The 12545-nt window shown below is 40.0% G+C and overlaps 1 protein-coding gene across 5 annotated transcripts in view; it reads left to right on the plus strand.

The window, feature by feature from the left end:
* The first annotated feature begins 3632 nt into the window (after positions 1–3632).
* LOC133537546 (proton-coupled zinc antiporter SLC30A1) overlaps positions 3633–12545 on the plus strand; it is a 39389-nt gene continuing 30476 nt past the window's right edge. For 2 of the 5 annotated variants that reach the window (XM_061878654.1, XM_061878655.1), the window contains exon 1: positions 3636–4670. The gene's annotated coding sequence lies outside the window, so the exon portion shown is untranslated. Of the gene's footprint in view, positions 4671–10909; positions 11000–12545 lie in introns of those variants that run through there. The other 3 variants (XM_061878656.1, XM_061878652.1, XM_061878653.1) reach the window with 3 other exon arrangements.

Raw genomic sequence — 12545 nt, forward strand, 5'->3', positions numbered from 1 at the left:
TGTTTTGTTTCTGAAATTGTGTCTCACGCTGCTATAGGTAGGGGGTCCTTTTGTTGGAAAAAAGGGTGTGTGTTTGTTCTGGCAATGCTTACTTAATGGGGACATGGCTCTTTTTACACGGTCACCTTTAGGGGACTTCTGACTGTATGGGGACAAAAAAACAGGTCCCCTAAAGGGAAAAGGTTTGTATTTTACTTGTGTGTGTGTGTGTGTGTGTGTGTGTGTGTGTGTGTTCTGGCAATGCTTACTTAATGGGGATGTGGCTCTGTTTACACAGTAACCTTTAGGGGACTTCTGACGGTATGGGGACAAAAAAAACAGGTCCCCTAAAGGGAAAAGGTTTGTATTTTATTTGTGCGTGTGTTCTGGCAATGCTTACTTAATGGGGACATGGCTCTGTTTTCACAGTCACCTTGAGGGGACTTCTGACGGTATGGGGACAAAAAAGCAGGTCCCCTAAAGCAGGGGTCCCCAACCTTTTTTGTAGCTGCAGACCAGTCAATGCTTGATAATTTCTGCTTACTAAATGGGGACATGGCTCTGTTTACACAGTCACCTTTAGGGGACTTCTGACGGTATGGGGACAAAAAAACAGGTTCCCTAAAGGGAAAAGGTTTGTATTTTATTTCTGTGTGCGTGAGTTCTGGCAATGCTTACTTAATGGGGACATGGCTCTTTTTACACAGTCACCCTTAGGGGACTTCTGATGGTATGGGGACAAAAAAACAGGTCCCCTAAAGGGAAAAGGTTTGTATTTTTTTTCTTGTGTGTGTGTGTTCTGGCAATGCTTACTTAATGGGGATGTGGCTCTGTTTACACAGTAACCTTTAGGGGACTTCTGACGGTATGGGGACAAAAAAACAGGTCCCCTAAAGGGAAAAGGTTTGTATTTTATTTGTGGGTGTGTTCTGGCAATGCTTACTTAATGGGGACATGGCTCTGTTTACACAGTCACCTTGAGGGGACTTCTGACGGTATGGGGACAAAAAAACAGGTCCCCTAAAGCAGTGGTCCCCAACCTTTTTGTAGCTGCAGACCAGTCAATGCTTGATCATTTCTGCTTACTAAATGGGGATGTGGCTCTGTTTACACAGTCACCTTTAGGGGACTTCTGACGGTATGGGGACAAAAAAACAGGTCCCCTAAAGGGAAAAGGTTTGTATTTTATTTGTGGGTGTGTTCTGGCAATGCTTACTTAATGGGGACATGGCTCTGTTTACGAAGTCACCTTGAGGGGACTTCTGACGGTATGGGGACAAAAAAGCAGGTCCCCTAAAGCAGTGGTCCCCAACCTTTTTGTAGCTGCAGACCAGTCAATGCTTGATCATTTCTGCTTACTAAATGGGGACATCGCTCTGTTTACATAGTCACCTTTAGGGGACTTCCTACGGTATGGGGACAAAAAAAACAGGTCCCCTAAAGGGAAAAGGTTTGTATTTTATTTGTGCGTGTGTTCTGGCAACGTTTACTTAATGAGGACTTGGCTCTGTTTACGAAGTCACCTTTAAGGGACTTCTGACGGTATGGGGACAAAAAAACAAGTCCCCTAAAGGGAAAAGGTTTGTATTTTATGTGTGTGTGTGTGTGTGTGTGTGTGTGTGTGTGTGTGTGTGTGTGTGTGTGTGTGTGTGTGTGTGTGTGTGTGTGTGTGTGTGTGTGTGTGTGTGTGTGTGTGTGTGTGTGTGTGTTCTGGCAATGCTTACTTAATGGCGACATCGCTCTGTTTACAAAGTCACCTTTAGGGGACTTCTGACTGTATGGGGACAAAAAAACAGGTCCCCTAAAGGGAAAGGTTTGTATTTTATTTGTGTGTGTGTTCTGGCAATGCTTACTTAATTGGGACATGGCTCTGTTTACAAAGTCCCCTTTAGGGGACTTCTGACGGTATGGGGACAAAAAAACAGGTCCCCTAAAGGGAAAAGTTTGTATTTTATTCTTAGTGTGTTCTGGCGATGCTTACTTAATTGGGACATGGCTCTGTTTACACAGTCACCTTTAGGGGACTTCTGACGGTATGGGGACAAAAAAACAGGTCCCCTAAAGGGAAAAGGGTTTGTATTTTATTTCTGTGTGTGTGTGTTCTGGCAATGCTTACTTAATGGGGGACATTGCTCTGTTTATGCAGTCACCTTTAGGGGGGACCTCTTGACGGTATGGGGACAAAAAAAAGGTCCCCTAAAGGGAAAAGGTTTGTAATTTATTTCTGTGGTTTAAAGTAAGATACGATCGTTTTGTATTGATCCCACAACAGGGTAATTTGGGTTACTTTGTTTACGTGTTTCAAATATTGGTTAAAGAGAAAATTTAATTTCTTGACAAGTGAAACATTTGTTATCATTAATAGTGATGTGTTTTTGTTTGGTATCCATCCGTTGGTTAAAACTAATATATTTTTCCAAAAACATCTGGTTTAGTGTTCCTTAGGATGACATTTTTATACCGCATGATTATAAAACATTATTACCTTAAAGCAGTGGTTGTCAACCTTTTTTCAGTGATGTACCCCGTGTGAACATTTTTTTAATTCAAGTACCCCCTAATCAGAGCAAAGCATTTTTGGTTGGAAAAAAATAAGTAAAATACAGCACTATGTCATCAGTTTCTGATTTAGTAAATTGTATAACGGTGCAAAATATTGCTCATTTGTAGTGGTCTTTCTTGAACTCTTTGGAAAAAAAATAAAAAATAACTAAAAACTTGTTGAAAAATAAGTAAGTGATTCAATTATGAATAAAGATTTCTACACATAGAAGTAATCATCAACTTAAAGTGCCCTCTTTGGGGATTGTAATAGAGATCCATCTGGATTCATGGACTTAATTCTAAACATTTCTTCACAAAAAAAGAAATCTTTAACATCAAAAATCTAGCTGTCAACACTGAATATTGCATTGTTGTATTTTTTTTTTGCAGTTTATGAACTTGCATTCAATAAATATATTTTCCAAGGATTTTAGAAATGCCACTATTTTTTTTAGAATATTTTTTATAAATCTCACTTACCCCTTGGTATACCTTAAAGTACCCCCATTTGAGAACCACTGCCTTAAAGTATAATTCACATTTAGAATTTTCCATCCTTCTATATGTGGTAGTTGGAGTTGCAGACAACTTCATTACTGCTAATTAGCAGTTTTCAGTAATGTCACAGAAGATGCAGGATTTGCTTTAACATTTAAGTGGTGAAACTTCCTATAAGAGGACAGCTGTAGTGATGTATTCTGAGGATCATGTCAGATTTAATTTGAACTTTTTTTTTTTTTTTTTTTTAAATGGTCCTCAGTAGTCACGTAGAAATGAGTGTGAATTATGCAAAGTTATTTAAATTTGGTCCCCATGAACCATATTAACTCTTTTTCCCCAAGGTCCCCAGTAAGAATGATCAGCACATTACTTCATCAATCCAGAGATTTAAAGACGTGTATGAGCTAACTGGGCAGTGGCCATTTTTACTTATTTTTGTTATGCCTCCTCACAACCTGTAGAAAGGGTGGTCCCCACAAGTCATGATCAAAAACTTGGTCCCCATTCCAAATGATAACCTGTGTGTATTTAATCTGTATGTACATAAATGTATATATAAATATATATGTATGTGGCAAAATGCAGCTCCACACTGCTGTCGCTTCAACATATCACTGGCACCAGGTGGATTATGAATTTCTTTTATTACAGTGTCCTGCAAAACGATGCAAATTGTGAGACTGCGAGTCCACTTGGGTCACGGGGTTCTCTCTTGGAAGTCTTCACAGTTCTGATGTTTGACATAAAACCACAGTTTCCTTTTACAAACATGTTACATTTGAGTGTGTACGTCTAGTGTTTAAACCAAATCTTTATACTAATTATCTCATTCATTTCTCAGTTGGTTTCACCTGCACTGATATTGGTATACTTAAATTTACGAAAACCCTTTTTTAAAGGATATCCCTAAACACACCTCGCATCCAAAATGGCTGCTTCAAACCATGCGGCTGATAAACCAGATTGCGGCCTAGCCAAGCTACCATTAGCATCATCATAATAGGTGAGGACAGCTATATGAACAACCAAACAATCACAGTGGCATGAAATATAATAAATCTGCAAGAGGCCTTCAGAATCAACAATGCAGGCGATTGGGGACATACAGTTGATTGACAGTTGCGTTAGCCAATCAGATCACGAGTTGCTGTCATTAAGGCCTTCCAGCTGGGCGAAGGTGGAACATGACATTTTCGCATCCTGTGATTGGATACTCATCGAGACCATTAGGGGATTAATTTGACAACACATAGAGTTGATAAGACATTTGCTATAGCCAATCAGATCACAAGTTGTTGACAGTGTTCTGGTGTTAACGAGACTGTGATTGGATAAACACTTGTCATTCCACAGTGAGTATCCATTCACAAGTTGCAATTTAGGAGGAAGCGGAAAGTGTTGTGCCGTAGCAAGACTGGGATGGCAGAGAAGGAGAACAAAATGTTGATTAGGGGGCAGATATATATTTGCAAGGCCGTTTTCAAGAAGGATATTTATAGAGAAACTACATCCTGTGAGACGATGCCGACAAACCCCAGAAGCAAGCTCAGCTGTTCTGGCGATGAAAAGCTCGCCATTTCCACTCGAATAAGCCGACGACAAGAGGTACCACTGGCTTAGACGGCGTCGAATAGGTCCTAGGAATTGTGAGTTCAAATATTTAATTTTTTCACTTTCAATATGTTTTTTGAAATTTAAATGTTGAAAGTACCACATATATCTTTTAACTGTTGATGCGTTTTAATTGATTTTTAAACGCGCCAGAACCTAACCCATTTTGTACCCTGTTGATGAGATGGAATGCTCAGTAGTGTGTTAATGTGTTTCTGTATAGTATTTCTCCAGTAATGATCATATGGTGATATAAATGATGGTATTTAGAGAGGTAATCTTTGAAGTCGGACATCACCGAAAGCCTCGGTGGGAAACGCACGGCCCGCAAATGGTATTTACATTGTAGATTGTCACTGAAGGCATAAAACTATTACACCTGTGAAGTGAAAACCATTTCAGGTGACTACCTCTAGAAGCCCATTGAGAGAATGCCAAGAGTGCAAAGCAGTAATCGGGGCAAAGGGTGGCTAATTTGAAGAAATTAGAATATAAAACATGTTTTCAGTTGTTTCTTCCTTTTTTGTTAAGTACATAACTCCACATGTGTTCATTCACAGTTTTGATGCCTTCTGTGACAATCTACAATGTAAATAGTTTTGAAAATAAAGAAAACACTGATGAAGTCTATTAACAAGACAAGAAGCAAGGAATAAACAGACCGGATTTAATTTGGCTCAATTGAGGAGAAACGTCTGGACTGTACTCTTTGTACAGTTCCACTACACTCTGGCGAAAGATTGTACGCCTCCTCTTTTATTTGGACTTTCCCTGATTACATGGCAACAGCTGTTTCAAAGGGATGGGAGTATATTGTAGCGTCCCGGAAGAGTTAGTGCTGCAAGGAGTTCTGGGTATTTGTTCTGTTGTGTTTATGTTGTGTTACGGTGCGGATGTTCTCCCGAAATGTGTTTGTCACTGTGGGTTCACAGCGTGGCGCATATTTGTAACAGTGTTAAAGTTGTTTGTACGGCCACCCTCAGTGTGACCTGTATGGCTGTTGACTAAGTATGCCTTGCATTCACTTGTGTGTGTTTTAAAGCCGCATTAATTATGTAACTGGGCCAGCACGCTGTATGGAGGAAAAGCGGACGTGACGACAGGATGTAGAGGACGCAAAAGGCAGTGACTTTTAAGGCACGCCCCTAATATTGTTGTCCGGGTGGATATTCGGGAGAATGGTCGCCCCGGGAGATTTTAGGGAGGGGCACGGAAATTAGGGAGTCTCCCGAGAAAATCGGGTATTTGAAACCGATACCGATAAATTTCGATATTACATTTTTAAAACATTTATCGGCCGATAATATCAGACATCTCTTAATTTCAATGGTTGAAATCTGCGTTTTTTTATTGTTATAGGAGTTACAGCAGCTCGAACCAGGAACAAAGCAGAGTGGGCGGGGTTTGTTTTCCGGGCAGTTAGCCCGAAACACGTGTCAGGAACAGATGCCGAAGCAAATTTATACAACAAATTTCTGTATAAAAGTGATAATATATCATATTGTAGGTGTTTACGAGGCTTTGCATTCATCATTTTTTTGTTACACTTTTGTTGTGTTTTGCTTGAGCGACGTTCATATGTTGTTGATATTCAGTGTTTTATTGATCGTAGTTAATATTTTAAATCCCACTTCCTTTATTTTAATGTACATTTTAGGTGTCCCATTTAGTTAAAAAAAAACTGTAAAATTCCATTCTGTTTTATTTGAGGTGGTCGGTCATAACGTTTTTCGGATTCTATCGAACATTGTGACTTTGGTATTAGTGTTCCAGAAAAAAGGACCCAAATACACATACTGTACAGCAGATTTTCACAGCTAAATGTGTATCTATCATTTATATACGCATAGGCCCCCCAGCGCCTCTTGCTCTACGGCGTTTCAGTGTTATGACTTCACCTTTATCGTTAGTTTTTAAAGGCCTACTGAAACCCACTACTACCGACCACGCAGTCTGATAGTTTATATATCAATGATGAAATATTAACATTGCAACACATGCCAATACGGCCTTTTTAGTTTACTAAATTGCAATTTTAAATTTCCCGCGAAGTGTCCTGTTGAAAACAGTGCGTTTGACGTCTCGGGTTGTAGCGGACATTATTTTCCAGCCCGATCCAAGCTATAAGTAGTCTGCTTTAATCGCATAATTACACAGTATTCTGGACATCTGTGTTGCCGAATCTTTTGCAGTTTGTTCAATTATTAATGGAGAAGTCAAAGTAGAAAGATGGAGTTGGGAAGCTTTTAGCCTTTAGCCACACAAACACGGTGTTTCCTTGTTTAAAATTCCCAAAGTTGAGGCTTTACTATGGATCAGAGCGGTCAAGCGAACATGGATCCCGACTACATGTCCACCGGCTGTTTTCAGTGAGAAAATCGTGGTAATAAGTCTGCTCTTTCCGGAGACATCAGCGGAGCATGCAGCTGCGTGACTTCCCTCAGACACTCTGGCGTCAACACACCCGTGGCCACACTCTGACTTTCAGGTACTATTTAATCTCACTAAAACACTAGCAACACAACAGAAAGATAAGGGATTTTCCACAATTATCCCTAGTAAATGTGTCTAATAAGATTCTGAATCGCTCGCACTGCAATCGCTTTTTTTTTTTTTAATAGTCCTTCACTCTAAATTTCCTCATCCAAGAATCTTTCATCCCCGCTCAAATTAATGGGGAAATTATCGCTTTCTCGGTCCGAATAGCTCTTGCTGCTGGAGGCTATGATTGTAAACAATGTTCATATGTGAGGAGCTCCACAACCCGTGACGTCACACGCACATCGTCTGCTACTTCCGGTACAGGCAAGGCTTTTTTATTAGCGACCAAAAGTTGCAAACTTTATCGTGGATGTTCTCTACTAAATCCTTTCAGCAAAAATATGGCAATATCGCAAAATGATCAAGTATGACACATAGAATGGACCTGCTATCCCCGTTTAAATAAGAAAATCTTATTTCAGTAGGCCTTTAAGTCAAAATGCGTCAATTCTCCCTTTTCCCTTCCGCACGCCGTGTCTGCTTGTAAGTACTCTGTGCGTGTGCGTTGCCGAACATGCTCCTCTGCTCATAAAACCAGCAGTGACACATCGTGACGACAGACCGTTATGCCCGTTTTAAAAAAAAAAGGGAACCTGTATTTTTTTAGAGCCGGTATAGTACCGTTAATGATTCATACTTACCGTATTTCCTTGAATTGCTGCAGGGCATATAGTATGCGCCTGACTTGAATTACTGCCGGGTCAAACCCGCTTCCCAAAATAATTAGCGCATGCTTAGTATTACCGCCTGGTCAAACTTGTGATGTCACAAGTGACACTTCCCCTGTCATCATTTTCAAAAGGGAGAAGGCTGATTTCAATACCGGTAATTTGAAATCGCACAGAGGGAAGAAGATTAAGAGCTATTCAGTAGGATTTAAGGTTCAAACTTACATCACACTCATTTTTTTTACTACATGCCTTTGGTAAGTGCCGGAGTGAGAAGAGGTTTTAAAATAATTAGCGCATGCTTACTTTTACCGCATGCGTTTGGTAAGCGCAGGAGTGAGAAGAGGTTTTAAATCAATTAGCGCCCCGGCGGCAATTCAAGGAAATACGGTAATTAGTACGGGTGTAGATGAATAAAACAAGCTGAGAGAACATCTGCCACCACCTCAAACCGTTTCCAAGCTAAATCTATGACAGTAAAACAATTTGTTGCCGCTCCCTAGCTCCAGGTTTGTGTATCGTTCAGGCAGAAATACAAATAAATAAAACCTCTTATACTGAATTATAATATCCAAACAGTGTGGCTATGCTGGGAGAGTGGCCGTGCCAGCAACCTGAGGGTTCCTGATTCGATCCCCGGCTTCATTCATCCGAGCCGCACCCACTGTGTCCTGGAGTGTTCGGAAGGTAGAAAAGCACTGAACAAGTATAACCCATTTTGATATTGTTTTCATTTGCAAATGAATCTAATTTATTCAAGCCCCACAGCCCAAAGATGTTTGCTCCATTTCCCTGCTGTTTGTACTGTTATGTGCACAAAAGCTCTTTGACAATGTTTACATATTCCTCATGGCTCCAACTGCAATATTATGAGCTTTATTTGTAATATAGTGTGTTGACAAAACACAAAGTAATATATGCAGTAAGCTGCACGGATTTGTACAGTATGTACTCCATAATGCACTTTTCCATACAATGCGGATGTTTCATAGAAGGTCACACGCGGGTCACGCCGCCCATCCCGTGGACCCTCAGGGGGCGACGGTGCAGGCGAGTGATCAAAAGCGTCCTCGCCGGGTCCCTCGGTGGGCTTAACTGTACCTCAGGAATGTTCCGGCAGGCTGGCAGAACAGTAGGGATTTGTCCACAAATGTCAGACCTGATCGGACCTGTTGACTTGCAGCCTACTGGACTGCACACATCAGGACCAGGAGGGTCTCGGGAGTCATGTGCTTCATACATTTATACAAACCTCGTTTCCATATGAGCTGGGAAATTGTGTTAGATGTAAATATAAACGGAATACAATGATTTGCAAATCATTTTCAACCCATATTCAGTTGAATATGCTACAAAAACAACATATTTGATGTTCAAACTGACAAACTTTTTTTTTTTTTTTTTTGCAAATAATCATTAACTTTAGAATTTGATGCCAGCAACGTGTGACAAAGAAGTTGGGAAAGGTGGCAATAAATACTGATAAAGTCGAGGAATGCTCATCAAACACTTATTTGGAACATCCCACAGGTGTGCAGGCTAATTGGGAACAGGTGGGTGCCATGATTGGGTATAAAAACAACTTCCCAAAAAATGCTCAGTCTTTCACAAGAAAGGATGGGGCGAGGTACACCCCTTTGTCCACAACTGCATGAGCCAATAGTCAAACAGTTTAAGAACAACGTTTCTCAAAGTGCAATTGCAAGAAATTTAGGAATTTCAACATCTACGGTCCCTAATATCATCAAAAGGTTCAGAGAATCTGGAGAGATCACTCCACGTAAGCGGCATGGCCGGAAACCAACATTGAATGACCGTGACCTTCGATCCCTCAGACGGCACTGTATCAAAAACCGACATCAATCTCTAGAGGATATCACCACATGGGCTCAGGAACACTTCAGAAACCCACTGTCAATAACTACAGTTGGTCGCTACATCTGTAAGTGCAAGTTAAAGCTCTACTATGCAAAGCGAAAGCCATTTATCAACAACACCCAGGAACTCCGCTGGCTTCGCTGGGCCCAAGCTCATCTAAGATGGACTGATGCAAAGAGGAAAAGTGGTCTGACGAGTCTACATTTCAAATTGTATTTGGAAACTGCTGATGTGGTGTCCTCCGGAATAGAGAGGAAAATAACCATTCGGATTCTAATAGGGGCAAAGTTCAAAAGCTAGCATCTGTGATGGTATGGGGGTGTATTAGTGCCCAAGGCATGGGTAACTTACACATCAGTGAAGGCACCATTAATGCTGAATGGTCCATACAAGTCATCCAAGCAACGTTATCGTGGACGCCCCTGCTTATTTCTGCAAAACAATGCCAAGCCACGTGTTACAACAGCGTGGCTTCGTAAAAAAGAGTGCGGGTACTTTCCTGGCCCGCCTGCAGTCCAGACCTGTCTCCCATCGAAAATGTGTGGCGCATTATGAAGTGTAAAATACGACAGCGGAGACCCCGGACTGTTGAACGACTGAAGCTCTACATAAAACAAGTAATGGGAAAGAATTCCACTTTCAAAGCTTCAACAATTGGTTTCCTCAGTTCCCAAACGTTTATTGAGTGTTGTTAACAGAAAAAGTGATGTAACAAAGTGGTGAACATGCCCTTTCCCAACTACTTTGGCTCGTGATGCAGCCATTAAATTCTAAGTTAATTATTATTATTTTTATGAGTTTGAACATCAAATATGTTGTCTTTGTAGAGCATTCAACTGAATATGGGTTGAAAAGGATTTGCAAATCATTGTATTCCGTTTATATTTACATCCAACACAATTTCCCAACTCATAGGGAAACGTGGTTTGGACATGAATGAATACTATATATATATATTTATTTATTTATTTATTTTTTAAGGTGAAATACTATTTTTTTTTAAATGATGGAGTGATTTAGTTCTGATGATTATCATTACAGTAAAGACATGCTTAGAAATTACAGTAGATTTGGTGTTAGATAGATGGATAGATAGATATATAGATAGATAGATAGATCCTCCCAGGTCCCTCCCATGGGACGACTCACATGACAGAGATTAGATTAGAACAGAGTAGTTTTCATAGCGTTGAGATGCTGAACACAATGAGGAACACTTTGGGACATTTTTAAATATTATATTTTTAACTACCAGGTCTTCTTCTTCTTCTTCAAAGGTAATTATGACCTAAACGTAGACAACTTTTAGCAGACAGATGTTTGTTTTTAAGAATATGTTGACTCAGCTTGTGCAGTGTGTAATACAACCTCCTTTACTGTCACTTTGTATTCATCCCACTCCACATACAGCAGTAAAATACTGTTTCAAGTATAAAATATGGAAGAATGTCTGACTATATATTTTAATAATAATAGTAATAATGTGTATGTTTGTTTTTTTTACTGGCAAAAATTTAAAAATAATTTTAAGTGAATGATAATGTTTCCTTAAGCTGTTGTTTTTAAATAAAGAAAAGTTCAAAAGAAATTTGAGCGCCTTTCAAAAATGACAACATTTGGAGCTGCATAGAACAAAAGTATCAAATACATTTTTTTTTTTACTGGATTTGGGTTAAAAAAATAAAAAAAATAAAAAAAAACAAAGCAAACTACAAAGGCACTGAGAGAGCACAGACTTCTCAATTGTAAAAAAAAAAAAAAAAAAAAGTCCTGAATCCAGACGATCCGGATCAGCCCCAAAATGCAATCACTTGTTCCCCAACCCATTTGGGACATTTACTAAAGGTCCAAACTAAATGCGCCAATACCTTTTGGAGCTGAAGCGGAATGAAGAAACGTAGAGAAGCCTCCTGTCAGTCGAAGAGCCGACTAATTACCACCGTTTTCTCACCGAAACCTGCCGGTTGACATGTGGTAGGGAACCATGTTCGCTTGACCGCTCTGTTCCATAGTAAGGCTTCACCGTCATCTTTCGGGAATGTAAACAAGGAAACACCGGCTGTGTTTGTGTTGCTATGGGCGGCCACAATACACCGCTTCCCACTTACGTCTTTCTTCTTTGACGTCTCCATTATTAATTGAACGAATTGCAAAAGATTCAGCAACACAGATGTCCAGAATACTGTGGAATTATGCGATTAAAGCAGACGACTTATAGCTGGGATCGGGGCTGGAACAACATGTCCGGTACAATCCGTCACGTCACGCGCACGCGTCATCATACCGCAACGTTTTCAACAGGATACTTTGCGGGAAATTTAAAATTGCAATTTAGTAAACTAAAAAGTATTGGCATGTGTTGCAATGTTAATATTTCATCATTGATATATAAACTATCAGACTGCGTGGTCGGTAGTAGTGGGTTTCTGTAGGCCTTTAAAAAATGCGTGTTTTTTATGTGAAAGTACAAAAACCCAAAACCAGTAAAGTTGGCACGTTGTGTAAATGGTAAATAAAAACAAAATACAATGATTTGCGAAACCTTTTCAACCTACATTCAGTTGAATAGACTGCAAAGACAAGATATTTCATGTTCAAACTGGAAAACGTTATTTTTCTGCAAATATTAGCTCATTTGGAATTTGATGCCTGCAACATGTTCCAAAAAAGCTGGCACAAGTGGCAAAAAAAACAGAGAAAGTTGAGGAATGCTCATCAAACACTTATTTGGGAACATCCCACAGGTGAACAGGCTAATTGGGAACAGATGGGTGCCACGATTGGGTGTGAAAGCAGCTTCCATGAAATGCTCAGTCATTCACA

This window comes from Nerophis ophidion, linkage group LG18, assembly GCF_033978795.1.
Source record: "Nerophis ophidion isolate RoL-2023_Sa linkage group LG18, RoL_Noph_v1.0, whole genome shotgun sequence".
NCBI classification, from domain to species: Eukaryota; Metazoa; Chordata; class Actinopteri; order Syngnathiformes; family Syngnathidae; genus Nerophis; species Nerophis ophidion.